General features: G+C 36.1%; 1 protein-coding gene across 1 annotated transcript in view; it reads left to right on the forward strand.

Annotated features, from left to right (window-relative positions):
* Nucleotides 1-4,031: 4,031 nt before the first annotated feature.
* The window catches only part of LOC149075432 (protein turtle-like), a 590,018-nt gene continuing 567,841 nt past the window's right edge, over nt 4,032-26,208 (forward strand). Inside the window, exon 1 of the mRNA XM_089242766.1 lies at nt 4,032-4,374. The gene's annotated coding sequence lies outside the window, so the exon portion shown is untranslated. The remainder of the gene's footprint in view (nt 4,375-26,208) is intronic.

The following is a 26,208-nucleotide window of genomic DNA, read 5'->3' on the forward strand; positions in this document are numbered from 1 at the left end:
TCGCCATTAATCATCTTACAACTTCCAAATAGTAACTGCGTACGCTCGCGCGTGCGTGCGTGCGTGCGTGAATCTATTTTGCATTCAGTTAGATTATTTTTCGAATTGATGTACTGTAATTTAATTAATGTTTGTAATGTATATTAATGTTTGATCATTTTTGTTGCACCATGGCCATTTTTTGCAACGAGAGATAATATCACTGGGATCTACGGTTTATTCTGAACGTCAGCCTTTTTTTATACACTGCTCAAAACTATTAGGGGAGCAAGCAAAAAAGTGAAGAAAACCGTGCGAGACAGCCACGTATTGGCATACAATGGATAGTACACGCGTATCAATGCGCAATACAGAAAAAAGACGTAAAAAAAAAATTGGAATTAAGCTTTAATTCTTTGAAAATATGGAAAAAACATGAAAATATGATTTAGGGCAAAAATTTGGTTACATGTAAACGATAAAAAAAAGTACTGTTTAGACATGATGCATGAGTTTTAATAGGGCGTGTGGGTCTCCTAGAACAGCTATGACTGCTGCACACCTGTTTGCCATGGATGCGATGAGGTTATCGATCAGACTTTGGGGAATACTGTTCCACTCCTCAAGAAGTGCAATCTGCAAGTCTCGGACAGTAACAGGCGGCCTTGGTCGCGCAGCAATGCGTCGTCTTGAATTCAGGTCAGGAGAGCACGCTGGCCATTCTATACGCTGTATTGTTTCAGCTTCAAGCACGTTCTCCACTAGACGAGCTCTATGCGTTCGAGCATTATCATCCTGGAAAACAAAGGAATCTCCAATGGCTCCAGGGTAAGGGATGACATGAGGTCGCAGTATCTCGTCTGCATACCTTAGGGCCGTCAAAGTGCCATTCCGAATGATATGCAGGTCCGTACGTCCGCGTATGTTGATTCCTCCCCATACCATCCAACCAACTCGTCTGTATTGTGACCTTTCACGAACGAATGCGGGGTTATTTCGAGTGCCCCTGTCCCTCCATACCAGAAAACGTCGGGTGTCACACTCCAGACTGAATCGGGACTCGTCTGTAAACAGCACTTGGCTCCAATCATGTTGCTCCCAATCTCGATGTTCAGCAGCCCATCTTCTTCGGGCCGCACGGTGGCGTGGGGTCAACGGAATGCAGACCATTGGCCTATGTGAATAGAGCCCTCCCTCATGAAGCCGATTACGTACTGTTTGGCTGGACACCCTTCGTCCTGTTACCAAGAGCAACCGTCTTTGCAGCTGCGTAGCATTCTCTGTTCTGTTTCGACTGGCTGTTAACCGTATATACCGGTCATCAGTTGCTGTAGTGGCGCGTGGCCGACCTTGCCCTGGGCGACGTCTAACATTTCCTGTTTCTTGGAATCGATTCCACAGCCTTGCAACAACACTTCTGGCGACTCCAACAGCGTCCGCGACACTACGTTGTGTTTGCCCGGATTCCAGTCTGCCTATAACACGCCATGCCATGGATTCCGATAAATCACGTTGTTGAGACATCCTCAAGTCACCTTGGCTCAAAAAAAAAAAAATACTGCGCAATCGAATTTCACAGTTACGGCAGTAAAACAGACGTTTCTGCAACATCCCGATTTCTGCCCTTATCTCCTTTTTCTGGTTTTTGACGTCATGAACTTTGATTTGCATATGAAGTTTTCTTCTTCCGTTTCCTGCTAGGCTTTAAATTATGGATGATTCATTTTATGTTACTTATCGGTATACATCTTTGCGTAATTTTGTTAAAACCATGTGCTCCCCTAATTGTTTTGAGCAGTGTACTTACTGGGACACCCTGCGGTAGCAATCATTTTCTGTGTTCGTGTCGCCATTTCTGTTGTGCTCATGTGTCAGGAATGTTTCTGACAAAGACGAACCGGGTATCGAACTTGCGAGACACCTCTAAACATCCTTTGGTACTCTAGGCTAGTGTCTGGTCGACCTGGCCTACCGCGCCCTATTAATGTTTGTTATATAGTGAAACTCCGGTTAACGAGTGGTTCGGTTAACGAACAATTCGCATAGCGATCAAAACTTTTTAACAAGTTTTGACTCGTTTAATGAGCAAATATGTTCGATTTGTTTATTACGTTTCCGGTTATCACAACTGAGGCCGATGGTTTTCGCTTTCACTCACACACGTACTATGGAATTGTGAGTAATATTCTCCCATAAGTTGCCTTCCGTCAGTGTGCCTTACTCGATAAATGAACACACATGTGTGCTTGACTGTTTACGACACGAAACTAAAAGTACCATCGTAACCTTTTTTTTTTTTTCAAGCCGAACACAACTCAGGTCTATCGCTATGGGCAATTTACTACCTAATGAGTTGTGCCGGAAATATAAGTATGTGTACCTAACAGTCTGAGTGCGTATCCAGTGTGTTGTGTATACTTTTGTGCTAGAGGAAGTAGAAAAGTTGCTGCTCGTGTGGATCAATGAAAAGCCACTAGCTTGTGATACTGTAACTGAGAACATTATCTGTGAGAAAGCAAAGATCTCGTGAGCAAACTACCAGGTGCGTCAACAGAAAACAAAGAAGGCTTTCAGGCAAGTCATAGGTGCATCAGATCATCGCCACAAGCTTGTGTATTTTTTTTCGTGATAATTATGACCACGTTAGCTATGGCAACCCATCATATCGCAGTCACGATGAAATGATTTTTTTTTTCTAAAGTTGGCAGAGAAAACTGTATGTTTATATTTTTATTTTTGTCGTTTTTTTCTCAAATTTCTCTTCTTTTTTTCTCTCGTCACGCGGAGCTAATCTATTCCAGGTACTACATATAACCATGGATCACACAGATTGGCGATGAAAAAAATGGATGTGACTCTGATGGGATCGTCTTACGACAGCAAATCGAACTTTGGCCAGAGATCTCCGGCCACTTCGCGAATTGTCCAGCCAAAGCTTGAATCATTTCTCAAAATTGAATTTCCGCCAAAGTTGAACTTTGAGAAATGACTCGAATTGGCCTCACTTCGAGCTTTCGCAGTACCATATATATTAGTTAAGTATAACATAGCACCGCGATGAATAGTTACCCTCGAAATGACAGTTAATTATTATTGATTGAAAACTAAAGAATGCATTCACACACATTTTTTCTTAATCTTTAATTTTATCTTTTTGATTAGTATATATATTCATATATATATAGTATTATATTCCCATATATATTCATTATTTATTATTTGCAATTGATTAATTATACATATTTGTGTGAGTATCATTATTGATTGTTTTTAATCTTAAAACATAATAGTTCAAAAATTACATTTTCAATATTTAAATCTGTATACAAATAAATATAAAAAAACCTGAAGCCGCGGCAAAAAATGTTCCCAACTTTGCGGCTGAAAAAAAATAAAAATGTTAAAAAAGTAAAGAAAAGTGAAAATAAGTTAAAATATACTGGCAAAATAAAAATGTGATTACCATTCATTTGTATGAAGTATTAATAGTTACTCGATTAATCCCAAATGCTTATCATAATACTTTTTACATTCGTCCATCGTCGGGGAATTCATGACAAGAGGAAAAATATTACAGGCATTCACAACTTTATTAGGGAAGAAACTCCCTATGGTACAACCTGATGTCCCTAACCAAAGTGAAATTAATTTTAGAGAAAAATTCTCACGTGTTTTAATGGGAAATTGAAGTAATATTTTGGATCAAGTTTAAAAAAAATAAAAATATTTTTTTAAATATAATTTGCGTCGCGTCTCCCGAATAATCTAGTTTTATTAATAAAAAAAATGTATTTCTCTTTTACATGGAATATCCAAAAAATATTTTACAATGGAGTGGATTAAAACCCGATGTGTGTGTGTGTGTGTGTATCTCTCTTCAACCAAAATACCACTTCAAAGTCTTTATACGAATCCAAAACTGGTCTAAATACTCACGAAAGTTCATCTAGTCAGCGCCATCTATCGAGTAAGTTTCATGATCGATTTAGAAAAGAACGGAAAGACTAAAATCCTGATGCTCAAAGCATTATTAGGTCAGCGGCATCCCTATGGATAACATCGCTATCTTTCCACCATTGATTAAGGTGCCAACAAAACGTGCTCTTTGCTGAAGCAGGTTGTAGTGAGAAGAAGAAGATTTTTCCTTTTACTCCTCTTTTTCTCTCTCATTTTATCCTATTTTATTTTTCTACGGATACATCGTTTTGTGACGTTTGACACTGGAGGAATTTCCGTTTCCTGATAAACGCAATTCTTAGATATTGGAATTAAAACAAATGGTTTTTTTTTTCCCCTTGGATGTGAAATATTGTTACTTTAATTGAACGCCTGTGAGAACTCTGGATATCGTAAGGAGTTAATGAGATTGAGGATATCTCTTTTTCGACTTCCAAGGTGAGTCGATATCCCTTTCATTAAAATAAATCTTCTTATTTCAAGTTACGATTAGATGTGGATATTATTCTATAAATAGAAAATCAATATATAGATATTTATTTATATTTAAATTAATTAATAATTATTATTTTTTTAATTTTGAAATAAATGTTTTTGATGATGATATTAGATGTAGGTGAGCTGTCAAAAACCTATTTGCGCCAATTGATTTTCCTTGTCTAAATATTATGATAATTCCGATGAGGATAATTATCATCGAAAAGTGAGAAAAAAATCCTATTGAGAGAGAAAAGAAATTGTTTTTCCCCTCACATGAGCATTGAGTCAATTAATAGGTATGGTTTTTTAATTATCTAATATATAGGGATTACTACTATAATATTTTTTGCAGCTATTCAGCTATAATATTAAAGAATTTTATATATGATCATCAAATCTACCCTACCATATCAACTGTCATATGAGCTTTCATTCTGGTAGGTCAGTGTTCGTTAATCAAGTGTCGTTCTTCAAGTTTCACGGGGTTCCGGGAGCTTAGATGAGAACACAATCAACTTGTTTCCTTTTCTCACATTACTGTGTTTGATGTTCTTCAATGGTGTCCGTGGATTTAATCTCAGTGGCGGGGGGTCCTTCTGCCTTCGTCTTATCGGTATATAGGGTGAGTGAAACACAAACGGTTAAGAACCTCTACTGCCGGTGAAAATAATTCAATACGAGCTTGAAATGATATTATTTTTTCACTTTCTATTCACCCAAAGAATATTAGTGATACTTCATTGTTCCAAAAAATTTTTTTTTCTTTTTTTTGGAACAATGAAATACCACTAAATACTATTATCATAGAATTTTGTTTCTCTACGTCCGCTGCAAGATACCAAACGCTCACTTTTTGGAAATTTTATATTTTGAGTCACCTTTTTACAGACCGTTCGTAAATTTATAATATTTTTACCTGCTTTAAATAATATTGTCTTTTTTCAATTAGTGCTGTTTATCATTCTGACCAACCGGTTGGGCAGATTGCCTTTTGCGGCATTTGTATTTGCCCTTCATGATGAGAGTGAGGGACAAAAGAGAGAAAAACTGATTTTGCAGTTTTAAATTATTTTAAAGAAATTTATCCGAAAAAAACATATAACTCTGTATCAACTGATATGATACCTTTATCCGCAATTAGATATAATATTTCACGAATGAAAGATAGATAAGGTAAAAACATATTGCATCAACTCCTAACAAAAATGTCACATTTTTTTTCGAAATGCAATATTGCAAACAGAATTGAAATAAGTTTACTACAGTTTTGAAGAATGATTCTATATTGGTAATGAAAAATAATAAAAAGAAGGTAATGAGCAATTTTAATGTTGAATTTGCAGTTTCATTGATACCAGCGTATTAATGGTTATTTGGAAGTACATAACTGTACGGAAATGTGATTTCATTCAGCAACTATGGTTGTATAAAAAAGTGATTATTTTTAATTTGAATAATTTATATTATGAATCACGAACATTTAACAATCTTTAGAGTCATTAGTATTTTCCTTTTTCCTGTTAAATATTCTCTTCTAACTTACAACATAAATTTAACATCAGAGAGTTTTCTTAAAAATATGCACGATCCCTACACTCCAAAAGTTACTAAAAATAAGTATTTGAAAAAAAGATGTTTTATTCATATTTCCACTTTCAAATATTCCCTGAAGCATTCAGACATTTTAAAACAATGAATTAAGCAGCAACGATACTAAGATCAGAATAAAAAAAATCGATGCAACAAAGAAAGGCAGTTTCTTTATTTTTTTATGATCTTCATTTAAAATGAATACAAATATTTTTGACGACTTGAGGCTTATTAGCGTAATGACTCTTCCGATAACTGGACTTTGAATTGAAGTATTGGTTTTTGCGATTTTCCTTGCTAGTTAGCAATGTTTGTTCTCCGTTCGCGTGAAAGAACAAAAAAGGATAAAGCCAAATCATTTGCCTAAGAATCACTCAGCGGCTGACGATGAAAATGAAACACTCTGTAAAGGGCTGTGTCCTTCACGGTATTCCATATTTCTCATTACGCTTTCGTAAAACAAATGTACGAACATGCTTTGGTTGAAGTTGGAAATAAAAACAAGTCTTTTTGCATGAAGACATTGGTACTCGATAATTTTTTTTTGTATCATCAGGTATCAAAAGTCAGTAGGGGCCCTTCTATTTTTTTTTTAGTTCTCAGTAGTTCCGAGGAACTTGTTGAACATGTTGCCGTGTGGGACGAGTTTTCTTCTAGTGATCATCGTGCCATTAGTTTTCTCTATTTTTTTGAGTAAAGCTTGTCACAGTAGAATGGTTCCTTGTTTTCGAAAAATCAACTTTGATCTTTTGAGAGAAACTTTAGCGGGAGTTTTCAAAGACCGATTGGGATCAGTTGGTGCGGCATGCCAATGAGAAGAATTCAAGCCACTTGTTCGAGCGTTTGTTCGTCGCATTCTCTCTGGTTCATGGAAAATATGCGTAATCTTTATCTTGACAAGAATAGGGCATTTATAAAGAGTATGAAAGGACCACAGGTGACTGCAATATTTCCTGAAAGAAAGAAGGGTACTGAAGAGGGTGATTAGGGACAGTAAAAAAGAAGTTGAATCTAGGCTGGCAGATATCATTGTCACTGAACCAAAATCATTATTGAAGTATGTCAACAATGGACGTAAAAGAACAGTTGGCCCCCTCTGTCAATGGAAGGATATAGGGTAGAGAACAATATAGACATGTGTAGAGCTTTCAATGACATTTTTGCGTCAGTTTTTACTAGGGAAGATGATATATAAAGTGCGTGTGTGTCATGGGGTGATAAAGCCCTCAATGATATTCAGGTGGAGGATATAGAACTCTCTTAATACTTCTAAAAAATGTGTATCTAAGCAGACATCAGGACCAGATGATACTCATCCTAGTCCTTACGTAATGTGCCAATAATGAATTGTTGCGGCTAATTGCACAAGAGTATTACTGCTGAGAGTATCGCCCCAAGGGCCCAAGGGATTGGAAGGTTGCTAATGTGGTTCTGATATTTCAAAAGGGTATTATAAAAAGAAGTGTCGAATTATCGTCTAGTGAGTTCGACGAGCTCCCGCTCGAAAATTTTCGAAATTATTATCAATATTCAATAGGTGAAGTGGATAAAGGTGAATAATGTATTGTCGGATAATCGGCATGGGTTCAGAAAGGAAAAATCATGTGTAACTAACCTCCTTCGTTTCTATGCGTGACCGAAGCTTTAAGTAAGGGTCATACAAGTATTACGTCAGCATCTATGGGGGCAGGGGTTTGCGATTTGATTACTTTTGATGACAAGGGGGGGGGGGTTTGGATGATGATTACGTCATCAACCACTCTTTATAAAAATATGAAATATTATTAATGCCATCCTGAACTGTGGTTTGTGGGCACCTGAACTAACAATTTCCACATTGATAAGTCTCCTAGAGAGCCACTTCAGTGATCTCTAAATGTTTCGTAAATCCTTCAAGTGATCTAGATATGTGTTTGGGTCACTTACGTACTCTCGAACTGTGCCACGCATCATTCAAGTGATCCGTAATTATGTCGCGGATCACTTAAGTAATCTGGGAATGTGAAGGGGATAACGTGAGTGATATAGAACCGCACTGGGGGTTACTTAAGTGCTCTAAAACTGCGCCAACTGTCACTCAAGGGATTTCTAAATGTGCCACGGATCGCTTTGATGTTCTGGAACTGTGTCGCGGGTCATTAAGTGATTTGTGAATGTGCCACAGGCCTACTTGTGGAATCTGCAAAATGTGCCACAGGCCTACCTAAGGGATCTGAAAATGTGTCACGGCCCGCCGAAATGCTCTGGAATTGTGCCATGACTCACCTAATCGACCTGTAAATGTGCCGCTTAGTTCATTTTTAAAATCTTAGGTTTGAGGGGGGCAGGCCACATTTGGTCCTCGGGCCAAGGATTTATCATTATATGGCCTAGAGGGTGGGTCACAATGAATTTATTGAAAATAAATTTTGTGTCCTTAACCTTCCAATAGCATTGAAATTGACAGAAATTGATTTCAATAACATATAAAGGTATTTTCTTCTGCAATTTTGATTTAAAAAATATTTTTTGCATTCAAAAAAATGCTATGCTTTTCTGATCGCTTGGAGGGGACAAGAGCCACCTACGCCCCCATCCCCGCGTACAGTCTCTGGTCCCAGCAATATGTGATAGGAGGTGGGGGGGGCAGAGATGAAGAAATGTTGCTGACAATGGGGTTTCAAAAATGGCTGAAAAATTGCTGACGTAATACTTGAACGGCCCCTAAGGGCAAAAATGCACATGCTGTTTACCTTGATTTCCAGAAGCCATTCGATCGAGTCCAACATGGTAAACTCTTGAAGCGTTTTTACACGAGTTTTGGATTTGGGGCAACTTGCTGATTTGGATAGAATCGTAGATACGTCACAACGGCTTATGATGATCGGGGTATTTATTTCCCTTTGGGTCTGAAAGTGCTCTTTCATAATTTATTCTCTGTTTTGGCCATTGTGTTGTTTGTTCGAAAAAAAATAATTCTCTGATTGGACGGGAATGGCAAGTGGAGTTCCTCAAGGAAGCGTCCTTGCGACCCCCCTAATCTGGGTAAAGAAACTCAGTAAGGTTACCGATGAGATTGTTAGGAAATTCTCAGATGACGTGAAGCTAATGGAGTAGTCGGGAATCAAATCGATAGGGAGTTGCTCCAGACCAACTTAAACAGGATTGGAGCATGAATAGAGCATGACGCTTAGCGTTCACAAATGTATGGCCACTCATTTTCATTCGAACAACCCACGTTTCACTTAAGAGTTGAACGGGGTTACTATCTCGGATGCAAATAGGATCACCGATGTGGTAATCCTCAGGTTTCCCGAATATTGTTCAATGGTGGTCAAAAAAAGCGAACAGAAGCTCTCACTGGGGTGTTACACTCCCCTGCGCGTCCTAGTGTAAGTTTACTTGCACGAAAATAGTTCTCGGTTAAGTTCAAACACTTACACAAATGTTTGAAGCTGTTTCTACGGATGAGAAAAGTCTATGAATCAGTCAGATTGTTAAATGTTCTACGAGCTTTCTCAAGATCTTGTGAAAAAGATCTTGCGACGATGCTGTGGATTTTGCAGATGAAATTGGCGTTCTATATTCTACGTATTAAATTTTCGAATAGATAGCCTATGATAATACTTTTTACATCACTCACCATCGCTGCAATCAATGCAAGGGTGCTTTTGTTATGAATTTCAACTCCCAAATGAATTCAAGAACAGAAGTCTTTCTTTCTCATCATAAAGGCTCTCATCATAAATCTAACCCTTCAACTTATCAGATTCCAAATAGCAAAAGGGTCTGCACTCTAACAGAAAGGGAGATTCAAAACAAATTTTTCTGCTTCCGACCCATTTAAAAAAAAAAAGCTAGAAGCTTCAAACAAACGTTGCGTATTTGTGTATACGAGAAAATGACGACATAAACGACTTGCTTCAAGTACATCAAAAATACTTGCTAATACTGTCAGTCTTCGCGCGGAGTGTGTGGAATAATGTTAAGTTTTCATATCAAATAAAGACAGGTATTCACGAATAATTTCTTCCATTTTAAGTAAATGTTGCTTAAGGTTTATATTTACTGAAATTTAAATAAAAACGTGTTTCAGAAGAAATTAAGTAGTGGAGTGTGAATCACCCCCTTGCGCGCTCTCGTGTTCTTCCCTATAGCGCGCGTGTTCGCGGGTTAAAAAGAATTACGATACACATATTTGGGGTAAATCGAGAAACTACCCATACTTAGATATGACAACGATGATCTTTTTTGTGCGCAGTGCATTATATATTATTAATTATTATTTTTGATGATATATACTTTTTTATTGGGAATTCTGGTTTTATTTCACACCAATTTTTTTTATGGCATAATTTTTCCACCCGCCTTTTTTGGGCATTTCGCCTGTGTGACCTTTGTATTTGCATTGGAATGATTTATTGATGATTTAATGAAAATGATGAGGAAATATGGGTTTTTCAATCCGTTGTGAAATATGGATCATTCCGACATTTTGGTTGCGACTTGCGCTTGTAGAATGTCTCACATGAAATTCGCGTTGAGAAAGTTTCTTATTTCGGTTAGGCGACGGCACATGCTTTTCATTTTACATGAGGAAAAGTACCAGTAATGCCCAAAGTATATATTTTGTGGCTTGTTCACATATATTATTATAACATATTTTATTGTCATTCTGCGTTTAGAACTTCAATGGGTTCATAAAAAAAAAGGGAAATGCATTGCATAACTTACATAAAATAAACTTTATAATCAATTAAAAAATTGACGTATTTTTCTGAGTATTTTTCAATTCTACATTTACGTCTTTTCCATTAGAAATATCTCATTTCTGCCTGTAACTGTTTTGAAGTCATGTCATCTCAAAGTAAGTCTTTTTCGAAACTCTGCGTAGACGCCTTTTTAATCAGGAAATTACAATAACAACGAACTAGAATAACAATTAAAAATAATGATACAATTCAAAATGTATCAAAAATATATCATTTCTAGCAGAAACATTAATTTAACTCTTATACTGTGCCTCCATCATTAAAGTTAACAAAAAAGTATAAAAACGATATAGTCAATAAACTAAATATAGTAACGAAAAAAGAGGACTTCGCTTGCAAAAAAGAACAATAGGAAAGAAGCCCACACAAGATCTAATTTTCAAAACTACTCACGGAGAGCAAACAAACGATTTTAGCAGCGATTCTTGAAAGTTGGTCTAATTGAAGTAAAAGGTAAGGGAGGAAAAGTTCTTTCACCCTTTCCCACAAAAACGGAAGAACTCTGTAACTGTGGCGAACTTTTTTTTTTAATCTTTAGGATTCCTACTTCTTAAAAAGTCAGCTGACCACTCGTAATGAGTTTGCTACTTGAGTTAAGTCTTGTAACGGAGAAATTCTCTTACTTCATTTTATTCTTTTTCCTCCCTTGTCTCTTCTTACTGAGAAGTTTTGTTCCGAAGGTTGGTCCTTGCTCGTAACGTCTTCTCTACGCTCGGCAAATACGTGTTAAAGGAACCGCGAGGGAAAAATTCGATCGTATATTCTTAAAACTGCACTCAAAACGAAAAGTTCCCTCTTGAGCAATATTGAAAATTCCCGCAAAAGCGTATAACAGAGAAGAGAATTGCCCGGAGAATGTAGTGCGTGGTGTATGTTTCTCATTCGCCTTGCAGTGTTTGCTAAGAAGCGAGGATGTTTCTTTGTGGATGCGTGTGTATGTCCTTTTGTAGAATCCGCCGGAAGATTCTTCCCGTCGGTTTGGCTTTCTACTAGATTGGATTTGCTTGCGGTGAAAGGAACACATACACACACGGTCATGTAGATGTCGTAGTTTCACTAATGTTCAAATATATCTTTGAAGAACTTTCGTCCATGTCTACTCGATTATCGTTGGGACTGTGAGAGTAATTTGTTGGCGGAATGCTGGAATGGTTGAAAAATTGTTCCAGAGATGATTATTAGATAAGTAATAACACAATAGCCATGCAAGCTCGTCGAGAACGGGAATGATATAACATTTAAGCAAGATTGTGTGCCGGAAATATTGTACTTTCGAGTGTGAAAAGGGTAATTAAATTCATATTCTGAGCCTTATATTAAATATTATAATTTGTTTTCCCATTTATTGAATCAAATTTATTCTGTGGTGTTGAAACAATACGGAATTTAAAAGACGATATAAATCGTGCCAGGAAAACTTTAACTTGATTGCAATTTGTGTAGGTTGATAACTTATAACTTTTGATATTCGTAAGTGAAAAACTACAGAATTCTTTTTGACAGTCCACGTGTCATTTATGAAATGATGCCGGCTAGAAATCGTGACTATGCTGACGGATTTAGGTAAACCTTTTGATGAAAGGCTTAAACTGCGCAAACATTAGCGAGATTTAATATAACAGTATGAAAGTTCTCGTTGGTATTTTTTTTTTCAAAACAGACCTTCCATGAACAATCGTGAGCTGAATCAACAATGGGAAAACGTGATTAGGATAGTTCTAAGTTTAGCATATCATCAATGGTGTATATGTTTGGTAATACCTTCATGTTTTATTGACTCATATTTGACCTAATTGAAACAACAGGGTGAAAAACGCTATAAGGCAGTATACTGTATGCCTTTCCTCAAAAGATTTTGCATAAGAGTGAAGGATAACAAATAATCTCATTCTATCAAAAAAAAACAGTGTTGATTTGGTTTAACCATAGTTGAAATAACTCTCCTCTGACCAAGACTTGACAAATCTGGCGATAAATTTTCCAACATAGCGAGGGAAGCTAACGTGTAATAACAAGTTTATAACATCACACTGAATTGAGAGAGAAAGCGCTAATCGTAAAAGAAGAAGGCCGAACCTGGCTTTTAATGGGATTGAATATTTCAGCTCATTTTGTAATCTTCTGTTCGGTGACCAATTCACTTCATTTGGGTGTTTGACGTAAAAATGGCCGTTGCAAATCTGACACCTCACAAAAACTCAAAACGTATAGCTAACTAAATATTTGTCTGATCCTGAAACGAAAAACACTTTTCTGCATTAGTTTTTCACAAGAAATAACGTGTGCAATTATTGGGTGGTGGATAATATCCCTGTATAAGAAACAGGATACGAAAAAATAAAAAGTTAGAATGGAAAAACTTAGACATTATTTCAATGAGTGATGAAGCTGTATTAAATCTAGTTTGAATGAGAAAATGAATAAACGACTTTAATGCTTGTGGCTTTTTAGTTTATGTTGAACTTGAAGTGGTCAATACAAAAATTATCAAAGGATGTCACTCACAGTAATTTCGAGAGTCGGTCGAGAATAGGACCACGAATTATATATACATATATATATATATATTTTTTTTTTCAACTCAGAATTACTTTTTTTTATAATTCTTCACACAATCGGGCTATAGAATCCATGGGACAAAGGCAGTCCCCCCCCCCCAATTGGAAACTGCTGATTTGGTACGTTTTCCCCCCTAAATACCAATTTGGAGAAGGAAAGAAACATAACTTAGGTAGCTTTTGTGTGTGTGTGAAATTTTAGTGTGAAGGTACGGCAGACAATGTCCGTACCTTTATACTAAAATTTTTAAAAACTATTGTGGTTTCTTTTCATTTCTGGTACGCACGAACATATGCCGTTTACTTAAAGAAATAGACAAAACCATGATAGAAAAGATGATTCTACAAAAATATAATTATAAAACTCGACTATATATATGATAAAAAAAATGTATAGGAAGCTCATGGGGTATTTTTAAATTGATAAATATACCAAAGGAATAACACCAATTTGTGAAATAAGAACATTCGGAAAGGAAAAGAAAGAAAGAGAAACGGGGATATTTATTGCATTGGGGATATTTCCTCAATGAAATAAAACTATTCATTTTTTTATATATAAAAAATACATTTACGAGAAAAATCGCAGGTTCTAAAGGAAAACTCTATCATTTTTAAGATCATTGGTTCTTCAGTTACGATTATTTGTTCCGTTTTCACTTTTGAAACAGTTGAAATAAATAACATGTGGAATATAAAGGGAAAGAAATAAAGCTGAAAACGGCTTTTGAAACGCTCTCTCTACACATTGTGATTTTATTTTAATATGAAACCTTATATATATATGAAACGTAGAAGAAACACGGTCATTCATACAGAAAGGAAGCATTGTTCCCGAAATGCACATCAATCTTTTGTTTCCCTTTTTTCATATCCAGTGTTCATTGTTTATGCCCCGTGCATCGTATAACGTATGTTGCTCAAAAAGCGGAACTTTGCGTTTCGGTATCACATTTTTGTCGAGTCCAGTATTTCTTTGTTTACGGACTTGAAATGGTTCCACCAAAGATTTAACTTTATTCACATTTTTTTTCCTTTTCTTTCACGAAAAAAAGAATACATAACAAACGCGATAAAGAAAGTGCTGCCTTCCACGGGCGAACGTACTCGTTTAAAGTTATGCTTTTCAACTTGAATGAGATAGCAGTATCTAAAAAGCCAAACAAGAAACATAAGGACCGTGTAACAGAGAATACTAACCACAAAAAAAAATAATAATAAAAGAGGGGGAACCGTACTTTAAGTTTTAAAACAAAGAACCGAAAAACTACTTGGAGCGAGGATAAATAGAAAACGGCACAAACAGTACGTACAAAACCTCCTCAGAATGGCCTAAATTTTTCAAATACCAACCTTTAAGAGCCTGGGAGAAAGTCTTCTTTCACGTGAAATATTACTTTATTCTTTTTTAAAGATGCTATTTGTTAGATAGAAATTATGTCGTGGTGGTAGCTTCTCAACTGAAAAATGACAGAGGTTGTCTAAAAGCCCTGGATGCGTCTTTTTGCCTTTTCTTTTTTCTTGGTCCATTCTATCTACTTCATTATTATTTTATTCTTGCGCCAAGAAAAGGCTCCGGAAATTCTGGAATATCTTTATTAAGTACCACGTAATTAAGCTCGTTAAATAATGCAAACCAAAGGAACATTTTTATCCCCCTCCCCGAAGAAAATAAAGAAGTTTTCTTGAAAATTTACCGGAATTCTGGCGGATGATAGACGTTGATGTACGCATGTATTATGTAGTTTTTCCTCTTTTTATTCTTTTCTCTCGGTGAACCTTCTTTAATTATTCATCAATTTATTTTCCTTTTTTTTAAAAAAAAAATGTATATTGAAGGAAAAATATTTTAAAATTTTATTGCTCTCTCTCGATTAGATCTGAAATTTTGTGCCGTATAATATGAAGTTATTCCCCTTTGGTTAAGAACGTAGTGATAAAAAGCAAAGATAAAGGTCTTCGGTTGTATTCTCGTCTTAACCTTCAATATAACTTTTAGAGATAGATTCTTATCGATGTGAATACTTTAGGGAGTCAGTAATCCTATGTAATGAAGACCTGGAACTTTAGTTACTCGTATTTAAGACTGGAACATGATTCTGAAATGCTCGAGTGGAATTCTTGATGCCAAATGATATGCTTTGAAAACAAATTGCTAAACTTATGGCAAGTTATAAATGGATAAAGAAGTTTTGTAATTTATAAATAGGACTTAGGTCGTTATAGGCTCGGTCTAGTTAGTCCTCGAGGACTTGGAATGTTTGCAATTGTTTCATGCCTGTAAGAAAACAGACCACGATTCTGGTGAATAAACAGAGAAGGTTTTTTTTCTTTCTCTCAAACCAAGCACAACTCAGGTCTATTGCCATAAGCAATTTACTACCTAGCGAGTTGTGACGGAATTGTAAGTGCGTGTACCTAACTGTCTGAGTGCGTATCTATAGTGTTGTGTGTGATTTTTCAGTGCTGCCATCTATACCTCAGAAGTGAAGTGAGTGTTGTGCAGTTACTGAATATTTGTACTGTTTGTAGGCCTGTTGCTCTCTGTGCCGATGCTTTTTAACGGGGAGATCAGATCGCATTTGCGTCTCGAAGTTGGGAACCGCAGAAAACCAACTTCAGCCGACCACCACTGTGGCGACGGGGGGGGGGGTCACCATGGCATGATGATCACAGACCTTACGTACAATCCACTAACAACATCGTCCTCATGTTCACATTGGATATCCGATGTTGCAGGACTAATTTGAAACTTACCAAGAAAACTGACGGTCTTCCGATACACCATTTCAATCTGAACACTCCTGCCGTCAGACAAAAAAGACTTCCGCAAGTAGTGTGGTGGGGTTACTCCACAGAAATCAATGATATAGAGGGGAAGAAAAAGCAGAATAACATCATATGTTTGTCAGACACATGTAAACAACTAGCTTGGAAGGTACTAAAAATATATACGATAATCCAGATGCATTTCTTTCTCAAGGGATGGCAAGATGAAGAATGCGTGTGATCAAAATGACCCCACCACGCCAGTTAGGGTTAACCAATTGGTCCTCGGGTAAATACTAATTGTAGAATACGGGGTCCTACATACAAATATTTTATTCAAGGTTAGCACGGAAACTACAGCCCGTTAACTCGTTCCATTGTAAATAATTTAAATAAGCCCCGGAATCATGTTATTAATTAACTTATCAATATTATATTGTTTACCCACATACATGTTCTAGAACAAATGTTAGTACAGCCGGAAGCTTAACATATCGATCATCCGTTTGTATGTAAAGTGGCACCTCATCGACATATTCGAACCTTACGCTGGTCTTTTCTAATCAATAAATAGCTCGGAGCCGGCGGTCTCTAGCTGTCTCCATATCGTTTTTTATTATTATTATTATTTTACTGCCGATACAATGCGTTCATTATTATTCAAGCTGTCGCGAGTATCGTTACGTCGTAAATATTGGATTCAGAAATATACTTGTCAGAGTAAGAGAAAATTTCATATTCCGAAATCCTTTTCCTCTCACCTCCAGAGATTTTTAGATGCTCGAGCGTAACATGGATCATAACCAAAAGCACTCCCTCTCCCTCATTCACGTCTCTGACTCTCGTACGCTGTTACCTAGCTCTAGCGTAACAGACCCGGCGTAACATCCTCCACGACGACAGATGTACCATTTTCGATTTTCAATATGCTATCTCAGGAGGCTGACTAATTCGTCGGGGGACTCGTTACGAAGAAACGCGGCCTCTAAAAGTGTGTAATACTAAGAGTTTTCGGATATCCACACATTTATCCCCCTTTTCTCCTCCGTCCAAGCTCTCTAAAATGCTAATGACCTGCTATGGGAATACATATATGTTTTCGCAAAAGTGAGTTTGAAGGTGTCTGAAGACTGTACGAGAGACGTAAACCAACGAGTTTCATGCCTTCATTTGGAGGAAAGTCACAAACAGGAAAATTTGTGTTTACCCATCCAAACTAAAAAGTTGAAAGCTTCAGAGTTGAATAATGGGAGTTTAAAAATTTCACATCCACACTCGAAAGGGAAATCCTCCACGTGGCAAATAAGATTCTTAAAATGCAAGAAATTTTGGACACATTGTCCCATTGGACGCACAGTAATTGCAAAAGTGTCAAGATGCCATAACCAACACAAACGCTATTTTATTTATTTTAAGCGTTCAACATCAAGAAAAAAACAATTGTTTCAATGGAGCAGGACATGGATGATGCAATATTGTGGTTTGAAACGTTCTTAATCTTTAGGAAATGCTGTATAAACTCTGTATATGCTGTATAAACTCTGTATATGCTGTATAAAATGCTGTATATGCTTTGGGATATGCAGTAATTCTGCCACATTCGGTTCGGAAATTTACATAGAGTGAAACCTTGCCTCAAAACAATACAATGATAAACCCTCCATAACACTAAATCCCTCTGCAAGGATATATTTTCAATTTTTTTTTATGGTCTCGAAATACCAGGATTGTGCACCACATCTACTCATTTATCACTATTCAAAATTTCACCACTTCATTGGCATAATATTGTTCCATAGTATTGCCATATGGCTAACCGGTATGGCCAATCTTTCACCACACCATGCCACAATTTTGATTGTTTTCAATGCGTGCCACTCTACGAATTTTAGCATGAAGAATATGCGTCCCGTTTTTACGGAACACAAAAATTTTACTCATCCACCCAAAAAAAAAAAATGTTCCGCTGTCTTACTTTCGTAATGTGCATCTTGATAAATTACGATCAAATAAATTTTCAAATTTTAATTTAAAATGTATTATGCAGTGGAGTGTGCGAGAGGTGCCGTTATGTCCTGTATACAAAACAAAGAAACAAAGTTAATTTCGAACAAGAACTCGCGTTAATGCTCAGTTTTTGGATTGAGAGATTTTGTGCTCTATTTCCATAAAGTAAGCCCAGAGCTATCTCCACAGATAGCCATCTATATTTCAGAAGGGAAGTGAGTGATGTGTTATGATTGAATTTGTGCTGTTTATAGGTCTGTTACTCTCTGTGGCGGGACTTTCGAAAGGGGAGATCGGCTCGCATTCGCGCCTTGAAGTTGGGAACTACAGAAAACCAACTTCAGCCGACCACCACCATGGCGACGGTGGAGTTCGAGCCTGGGTTCTCGCGATGAACCTCAACTTTTTGTCTTCTTACCCGCTGACGGTCTTTCGGTGCTCAGTGCTCCAGACGATGCATCGCTGTTCCACCATGGCGATGATGATTTGCGGGCGTTGCGTTGGCTGGATTCAGATCTCGACTGAGACTATTAGCTTTCTCATACCATGCTGTGTGATGGATCAACTGGAGCAGTAAGATCGTTCGTGCCTTCGACGTTTCGCAGAGAAGTTTTCGATGCTGTGCCCAATCTCTCCGACCCTAATTCTAAAGCAATCGGTCGGACTTCACGTTCCATCCCCTGTATTGGAGAGTTCGGTCTACCATCAACACGATTATCTCATGTTTATCTAGACATTTTGGGACCTCTTCCTCCGTCGAAAGCCAATCGCTACGCGGTGCCGTGTACTGACGAATCCGAACTATTCCGATCTATTTTTTGGTTGCTTGGTGTTCAATGGATACGCACAACATCACATCATCCTCAAAGCAACGAGGCTGTCGGTGATCTAATCGGGACATGAATGCTGCTATAATGAGTCATGTGACCGAAAGACGGTCGTAGGTACTTCCTGCCATCTTGCTTGGAATATGTTCCAGCTTTAAACCGGATTTCGGTGTTACTCCGGCCTACGTGGCATATGGTGCCTCTTTAAGGTTACCTAGTTACTTTTCCCACCCATTAAGTAAAAATATTTCACGTTCTGATTTTCTGCAACATTTAAAATCAAGCGAGGGGTTAAACGACCTGTCACTTTGCGAAATCGTTCAACGACCAAAGAACTGACAAATTCTTTGCATGTGTTTGTGCACGTCCATGTAGTTATGCGTCTCTTGAAGCAGCCAAGACCATATACTGACCCAGTACTGTCAAGAATTGATAAAGTGTTTAAATAATATATTAATGATTCATCTAAATGTGTTTCCATTGATAGGTTAAAACCTTTACGTTTCTTGCACACACCACACGATGAATCAGTAATAAATTATCTAAAGAACTTTTTTATAATTAATAATGATGATGGTGGCACATAACCCTCGATCCCGTGCTGTACGTAGGGCACGTACAGCAGCCATGGCCCAAAAGACGAAAATCCAAACAGCAACGCATTCAATAAAACTGTTATAATTAATAAAGAGTACATAAGAAAAAGGAATGTTCTCCAAATTGTTGGAGAGAATTTGCTCGATTATATATATATATATATACATCGGCCACCCCTGTGGTTAAACATTCATCAACATAATATTTTAGGTGGTCGAAGAAAGAATTTCTTATCGAATCATCGATTATATTTCATAACTTTTTCACAACATTTACCTTCATCGTCTTCCTCTTTGTTCATGTGATATCGTGTCGCGGTCGTCCTATACCATTTAACTTCATATTACTAGATCCATTCTAAGTTTCTTACTTAAAAAAAAAAGTGAAAAAACATGAAGTCAACTATATTTACCGTATCGAATTTGTTTGCTTAGTGCACTAATGTTTTCGACACGACATACAGCAAACCTCGGTTTACGAACTTACGTTTCCGACTTCCGTTCGTAAACCGAATTGGTCGCAAACCGAAATAATGTTTCATCATAGGAATCAACGTAAAATAAATTAGTTAGTTCTTGGGACTCCGTAGACTTGTATGCTCCTGTGCATACCCAATAGTAATCATCCAACCAACACTGAAGAAAGTACCATGGAATTCGAAAGATTTGAAATGCAAACAGAATGAAAACGATACTAGGGCAAATTATGGTTCCGTGAATATGTATAATCTATTATATGGGAGTCACAGAGCTCAAACTATCTCTACTTGCAGCTCTATCTAGCCACAAACTAAACACCAAACCAAATCGATGTTTCTGTAAGACACTTGGTACCAAGATTTGTAAATACGTAATAAACATGCAATGTAGAATGATAAAATGTTTCTAGAATTTACAAGGGGGCACCAGTATCAATTGGTGAAGGACAATGCAAGGTTACGGTGTCGCAGGGAATTTTTCTCTAATAAGGTTGTCAATAAATGGAATAGCTTACCCCCGGAGGAAGTAAATTGTAACACAATTGACACGTTTAAAAAGAAATACGATAAACATGTTGGGGTAAATCGAGAAGCTATCCATTCTTAGAATAAGACAACCATAAGTATTCTTTATGGGCGTTGTATAATATTTTATCATGTGTATATATTGTTTATAATTTGTGTTCATTACATTTTTAATTGGTTTGTTGTATTTTTGAAATATATGACATCCATATTTTTATGGGCATCTTTTTATCAGCCACCGCGTTGGGCATTTTGCCTGTTGTGGCATTGTATTTGTATTTGTATAATTTACCGAACGTTAGTTGTATCTTAGATATTAGTTTATAATTAGAAATTATTATATAATTTTAAAACACACTTCTTCTCTTCAGAGCTTCATAAAGTTTGAAATGACTTGCTGATCCATGAACTGGATGAGATAAGTAGTATTTAGTGGCGGGATTTTTACACTGATTTGCAATTCTTCAATTCTGTAGAAAAAGAATTGTAATCTCAGATTCTGAAATACGCTTATTTCGAGGTATAGATCGTTTTGTGTTCGTAAACCGAATTTTTCGCAAACTGAAACGTCCGTAAACTGAGGGATGACTATATATATATGCTTCAGAAGTTATTAGCTGAGCCTAGACTAAGTTAGTCCGTTCATACCACTATCCAAGGCTTAAAAATTTTGTTAAATCTCGTACTAATAAAAATTTCAAACATACCAGTACGAGATTGCTTCTTCTCACTGAATAAGAAAAAATATCGGTAACTTTCTTGTTACAGACGCTATGTTACATTCTAAGAAGAACAAAAACTCCCCATTTCTAAAGCTTTATAGGCGAAGACCTATAACTGAATCTATAAATCAATAATAAACATTGGTATTTTTTTTTCTTGTTTTGGTCCTATCGACGTCAGTGACAGTGTCTGATGTTCTTTAGTAGAGGATACGATTTTTTTTTGCTCAGCATAGAGTTCTTTTTTTGTATTGTTCATGTAACGGACAATTACTGTGTGAGTAGTCGGCCGTTCTTCTTTGTCACTAATTTTCACACCCGGTACCCTTGAGGACATCTTTTTTCCCCTTCAGACGTAAAACGGATTGCCGCAGGTGTTGGCAGAGATAACGATGGCGGAAGAGAGAAAATTAGGAAGAAAAACGAAAACTGTGCAAATAACAGGAGAAAAACCGAAAAAAATAAATAAATAAACAAGATCAGTTCGAAGAAAACAAAAAGATAACTGATGTTTATCGAAATAGCTTTTCAACCTTACACAAACAACCTCTATTTTTACCCTCGACGAGTTTAACAGGGCGGGCCGAATGATTTAGTGCTAACATAATTAGGGTTAGTCTGGCTTTCTTTGAAAAATGAGTAACAAAACCCATATCTTATGAATAGATAAAACCTTAATTGCGCTGTCCTGCATATGTACCTAACATTTGCGCAATATTGCTGCGAAGATCGTTCATGAGATTTACTCATTTCTATGAATGCATTTGCAAAAATTAACTTCATACTCTTATACAGGCTGTTTCGCGAAGACTGCAGGAAAAATAAAAATTATATAGTTTATTTTGAAGTTATAAACTGAAATATGGAAAACTCCTCACAGCGAAATTTTTGTAGTACTTCATTAATCTCTCTTTCATGTTATATAGAGAAATTACAAAAACATCATGGTCCTTTATAAAAAGAAATCCCATTCGATAAAGTTGTGCCTCTATACTGAATTTGTTCTGTAACTAGAAAACATACCAAGTTCTACCCGATATTTATCCATGCAAGGGAGGCAAGGGAGGCTTGCGGAAGTTACAAGCAATTACAATAAACATGTCCGAAACGCATTTCTATAAAACAACGGTAAATAAAGTAAACAAAACAAAAGTCATTCTTGAGGCTCTCGACTCATTTTGACGCGGCAGTTTCTCGCCCATTTCGCACTTAGCCCATCTCTGACGAACTTTTAATGTAGCGTATTGTTGAAGTCAAATCCTGTTTTGCATATATGCAAAATTTGGCAGGTTCGGCCTAAAATGGTAATTTTAACACACACACACACAGGCCGGCAGACAAACAGACATGCAAAAAAATCAACATTATACCTATAGATATATTTCAGATGAAAATTCGCTGTGACATCGGTGATTATTATTGCCATCTTTCAGGTGCTAAAAAAAAGTCGTTCCAAAAATATCTAGTCATAGTTATATAAACTCACAAGTGTCAAGAATTTGAATGACCAATGACTCGGTGAAATTTAATTCAAATGTTATGAGGCCAATGGTTTTCGGTGTGACAGAGCTGTTAAAAATTTATCAATTATCAATTTTTTTAATGGGGCCAAAAACCAAAACCAACCATGGTCCTGATGGGGATTTTTTTAATGGCACGGTATATACAATGAAATTCGTTTGCGACAACATCTCGGCTATCTCATCAATATTCGGTGACTCCGGTAGTTTTTTATAGAGAGTAATGTTAAGAAACCTTGTTTATAATGTCGATGAAAACGTAGCGACCCTGGGAATAACGACATATTTTTTGTCACTTCCGTTTTCCCGTTTCCCAAGACATTCCTGGATATATGTGGCGTTTTTCGACGAAGCTGGCTTAAATTCAAATACTTAGATAAAAAATTAAGATAATTTGCGCAATCTATAAATTTTTTGATAATAATTTAATTACAAGTACAAATATTTCCCCATATTTGTGACGTAGAACTATTTTTTGCAGTAAAATTATTTTTCATTTCTCGCAGACTTGTAAGTTTATTTCCAGACAATGAGTATTTATAGGCATGATTTATAGGTAGAATTGGCGATTTAACTGAATATTCGCAAAACGTTTGGCGAGAATATACGATATCATGTGTATATGATCCCATAAAATTTCTTGTGTTCTTTTTTTTCCTCAATATAATGTGGTCACAGTGAGATCACTTCATTTTTGTATTTGATTGATTCTGCTATTCTTTCATATTTAAAATGTCTTCGAAACTTCAACCTTGGTTTTGACGACATATCGGCGAAACTTCAAGAAATATCCGGTGTCCTTAAAAAGGAGGTTGACTGTATGTACAACTTATCTATCTATCTATCTAACTATCCAGGCTGATTCACTGATTCGTTGATTCATCATCACCGAGCCGAAACCTCTGAAGTTATAGATGTAAAAATTTGTTAGTATTTTTAAGTTTGTAGACTCACTGAAAAGGGATATTTCAAAATTCAACATCTAAGCATCTAAGGGGGAGTTTCAAAGGTTATATGGAGCAATTATATCGCCGAGTCCAAACAGAAGAAGCTATAAATATGAAATTTGGTGAGTATTGCATTTTATAATACAGATAATCGCTACGACGAGGTTTTGAAAAATTGAACCCCAGAGGGGGTCCAAATATCATATGGGGTAAAATAATTCTCTGATTACCAAATCCACACGAGCGAAGCCGTTGGTTACATCTGGTATTTTATATTTCGTTTTAGTAGATTAAGCAGAGCTAACTGGAATGATTTAATATTGACATTTTCTTGTTGATTCATGATTCTTGCTCAATTAAAATAATTTCATTTGTGAAAAATCTATTTTTCGGGAAAACACTTCTTGAATCACCCCGTTATACCTAGAAAAAGCAATCATTTATCCATAATACGCCAACAATATCAACAAAAATTTTGTGATTTGCAAATCAAGCAGTACTCTTCACGTGAATGGTTTTTTTTGCTCAAACATACAAATTTCGATTATTTGACTTTCTATATGTGTTAATGTTTTCCAATAGTAATTTCTAAAATAAAATATAGAATAAATGCGAGTATATACAGACAACCAAATCTCTGAAGTATTAAATATTTCATGTTTGTATTAGGTCTGAAATGCTGATTTAATTTAGGTAATTAAATTTAGTTTTGAATTCTTAAAACCTTCGTTTTGATGAATATTCTAATATAAATAACCCATTTTCGGAATCCGGTTTTAATGAAAATAGACTTTCAACGATTCTTTTATAAGAAATGTCCTAATAAAAATATTATTGAGTTATTAATAAAGTATGTGAAAATATTATTTGTTTTTAAAATATGGGATATTCGGTCTAATCTATTGATAAATGAATATACAAAAAAAATGAATGATACATTACGATATTTGAATAAGTAAATTGAATTTTCTTAAGTTTCAATTAATTGTGGGTATTGTGCTATTATTTACTCTTCGAAATAGGATGATTGAGTTTACCTCTAAATGAAATTTAAACATTTGATTTTTTTCAATCTCTAGTTTTCTTTAAAATAGTTTTCCTTTGATTTTAATCGCATAAAAATGTGATTGAAATTGATCTGGAATATGATTAATGTTCACTGAAAAGATGAAATTACATTTGAAAATTACCTACTACAATTCATTGAAATGAAATATGTCTTTCATGGATATATTTATTTTAGAAATATTCTGTGGGCATTCATTATTCATTTATTATTACAGATAGTTTTACAGTTATTCATATTGCATTTCTATATTCCTTTTTAATATTACATTTTTATATTACATATTAATTTTACATTTATGATGAATATATTCGAAGCACAAATATATTATATATATCTATTCTATAATATAAAATCACAAACAAACTCGAAAAGGGTCTGTTGCTAAGCAACCGAGTGACGGAAGTGGGTGAAATTTTTGAGTGACGGAAATCTGTTACGGAAGTGGGTTCGATTCATATATCGATATTCACATTCATATATCGTACATTCATATTCATATACAAATACAAATACAAATACAAATACAACGCCACAACAGGCAAAATGCCCAACGAGGTGGCTGATAAAAAGATGCCCATAAAAATATGGTTGTCATATGTTTCAAAAATACAGCAACCCAATTAAAAATGCAATTAACAAAAATTACAAACAATATATACACATGATAAAATATTATACAATGCCCATAAAGAATACTTATGGTTGTCTTATTCTAAGAATGGATAGCTTCTCGATTTACCCCAACATGTATATCGACATATATTCATATATCGATTTGATATCATATATCATATATCGATATTGGGTCGATATTCACATATCGGGACCCATTTGACCCATCGGGACCATGTTATGTGCATGTACCAAGAGGCTCCTACATCCTACAGCAGACCCCTTAGGCTGGAATTTAGATTTCGAGCCCCCAAACCAGCTTTTCAGGGGCCCCTCTGTGATTAATTTATAGTGTGAAAAATCAAAAAGTGATAAGAATCGTTGTGGCCCCTGTCAGCCCTTCCTTTGTGGGGGGGGGGGTCCATGCCGAGAGGTATATATATGTATAATATACACACACAACAGCAGTGCTCCCAACACAGGGTCGGGGTACCCGGGGAAGATTTCACGTATAAGTAAAAAGTTTTCATTTCCAGGGGCCCTTGATGGATCTCATTGTTTTCTTGCTGCTTTAACGTTGAAAAATTTCGATAGCGGAAGCAAAAGATATATTCAGTCTGGGGCCCCACCAAAAGTATGCGAATTGGTGTCCCGGGTAATTGGTTGGGGGTCCTGGATTTTATTCGTTGGTAAAACGAATACAAATGGAAATTTTTCATGGCACTCGCTCCGGGGGATGACCGACAATCTTCCAAGTCGGGGGCCCTATGTTTACAGGTTTCATTTTGGGGGCCCTGGATTTTATTCGTTGGTAAAACGA

Source organism: Pholcus phalangioides, unplaced genomic scaffold, assembly GCF_987345545.1.
Source record: "Pholcus phalangioides strain wild (caught in Gottingen) unplaced genomic scaffold, Ppha-v1.0 ptg000015l_1, whole genome shotgun sequence".
Classification (NCBI taxonomy): Eukaryota; Metazoa; Arthropoda; class Arachnida; order Araneae; family Pholcidae; genus Pholcus; species Pholcus phalangioides.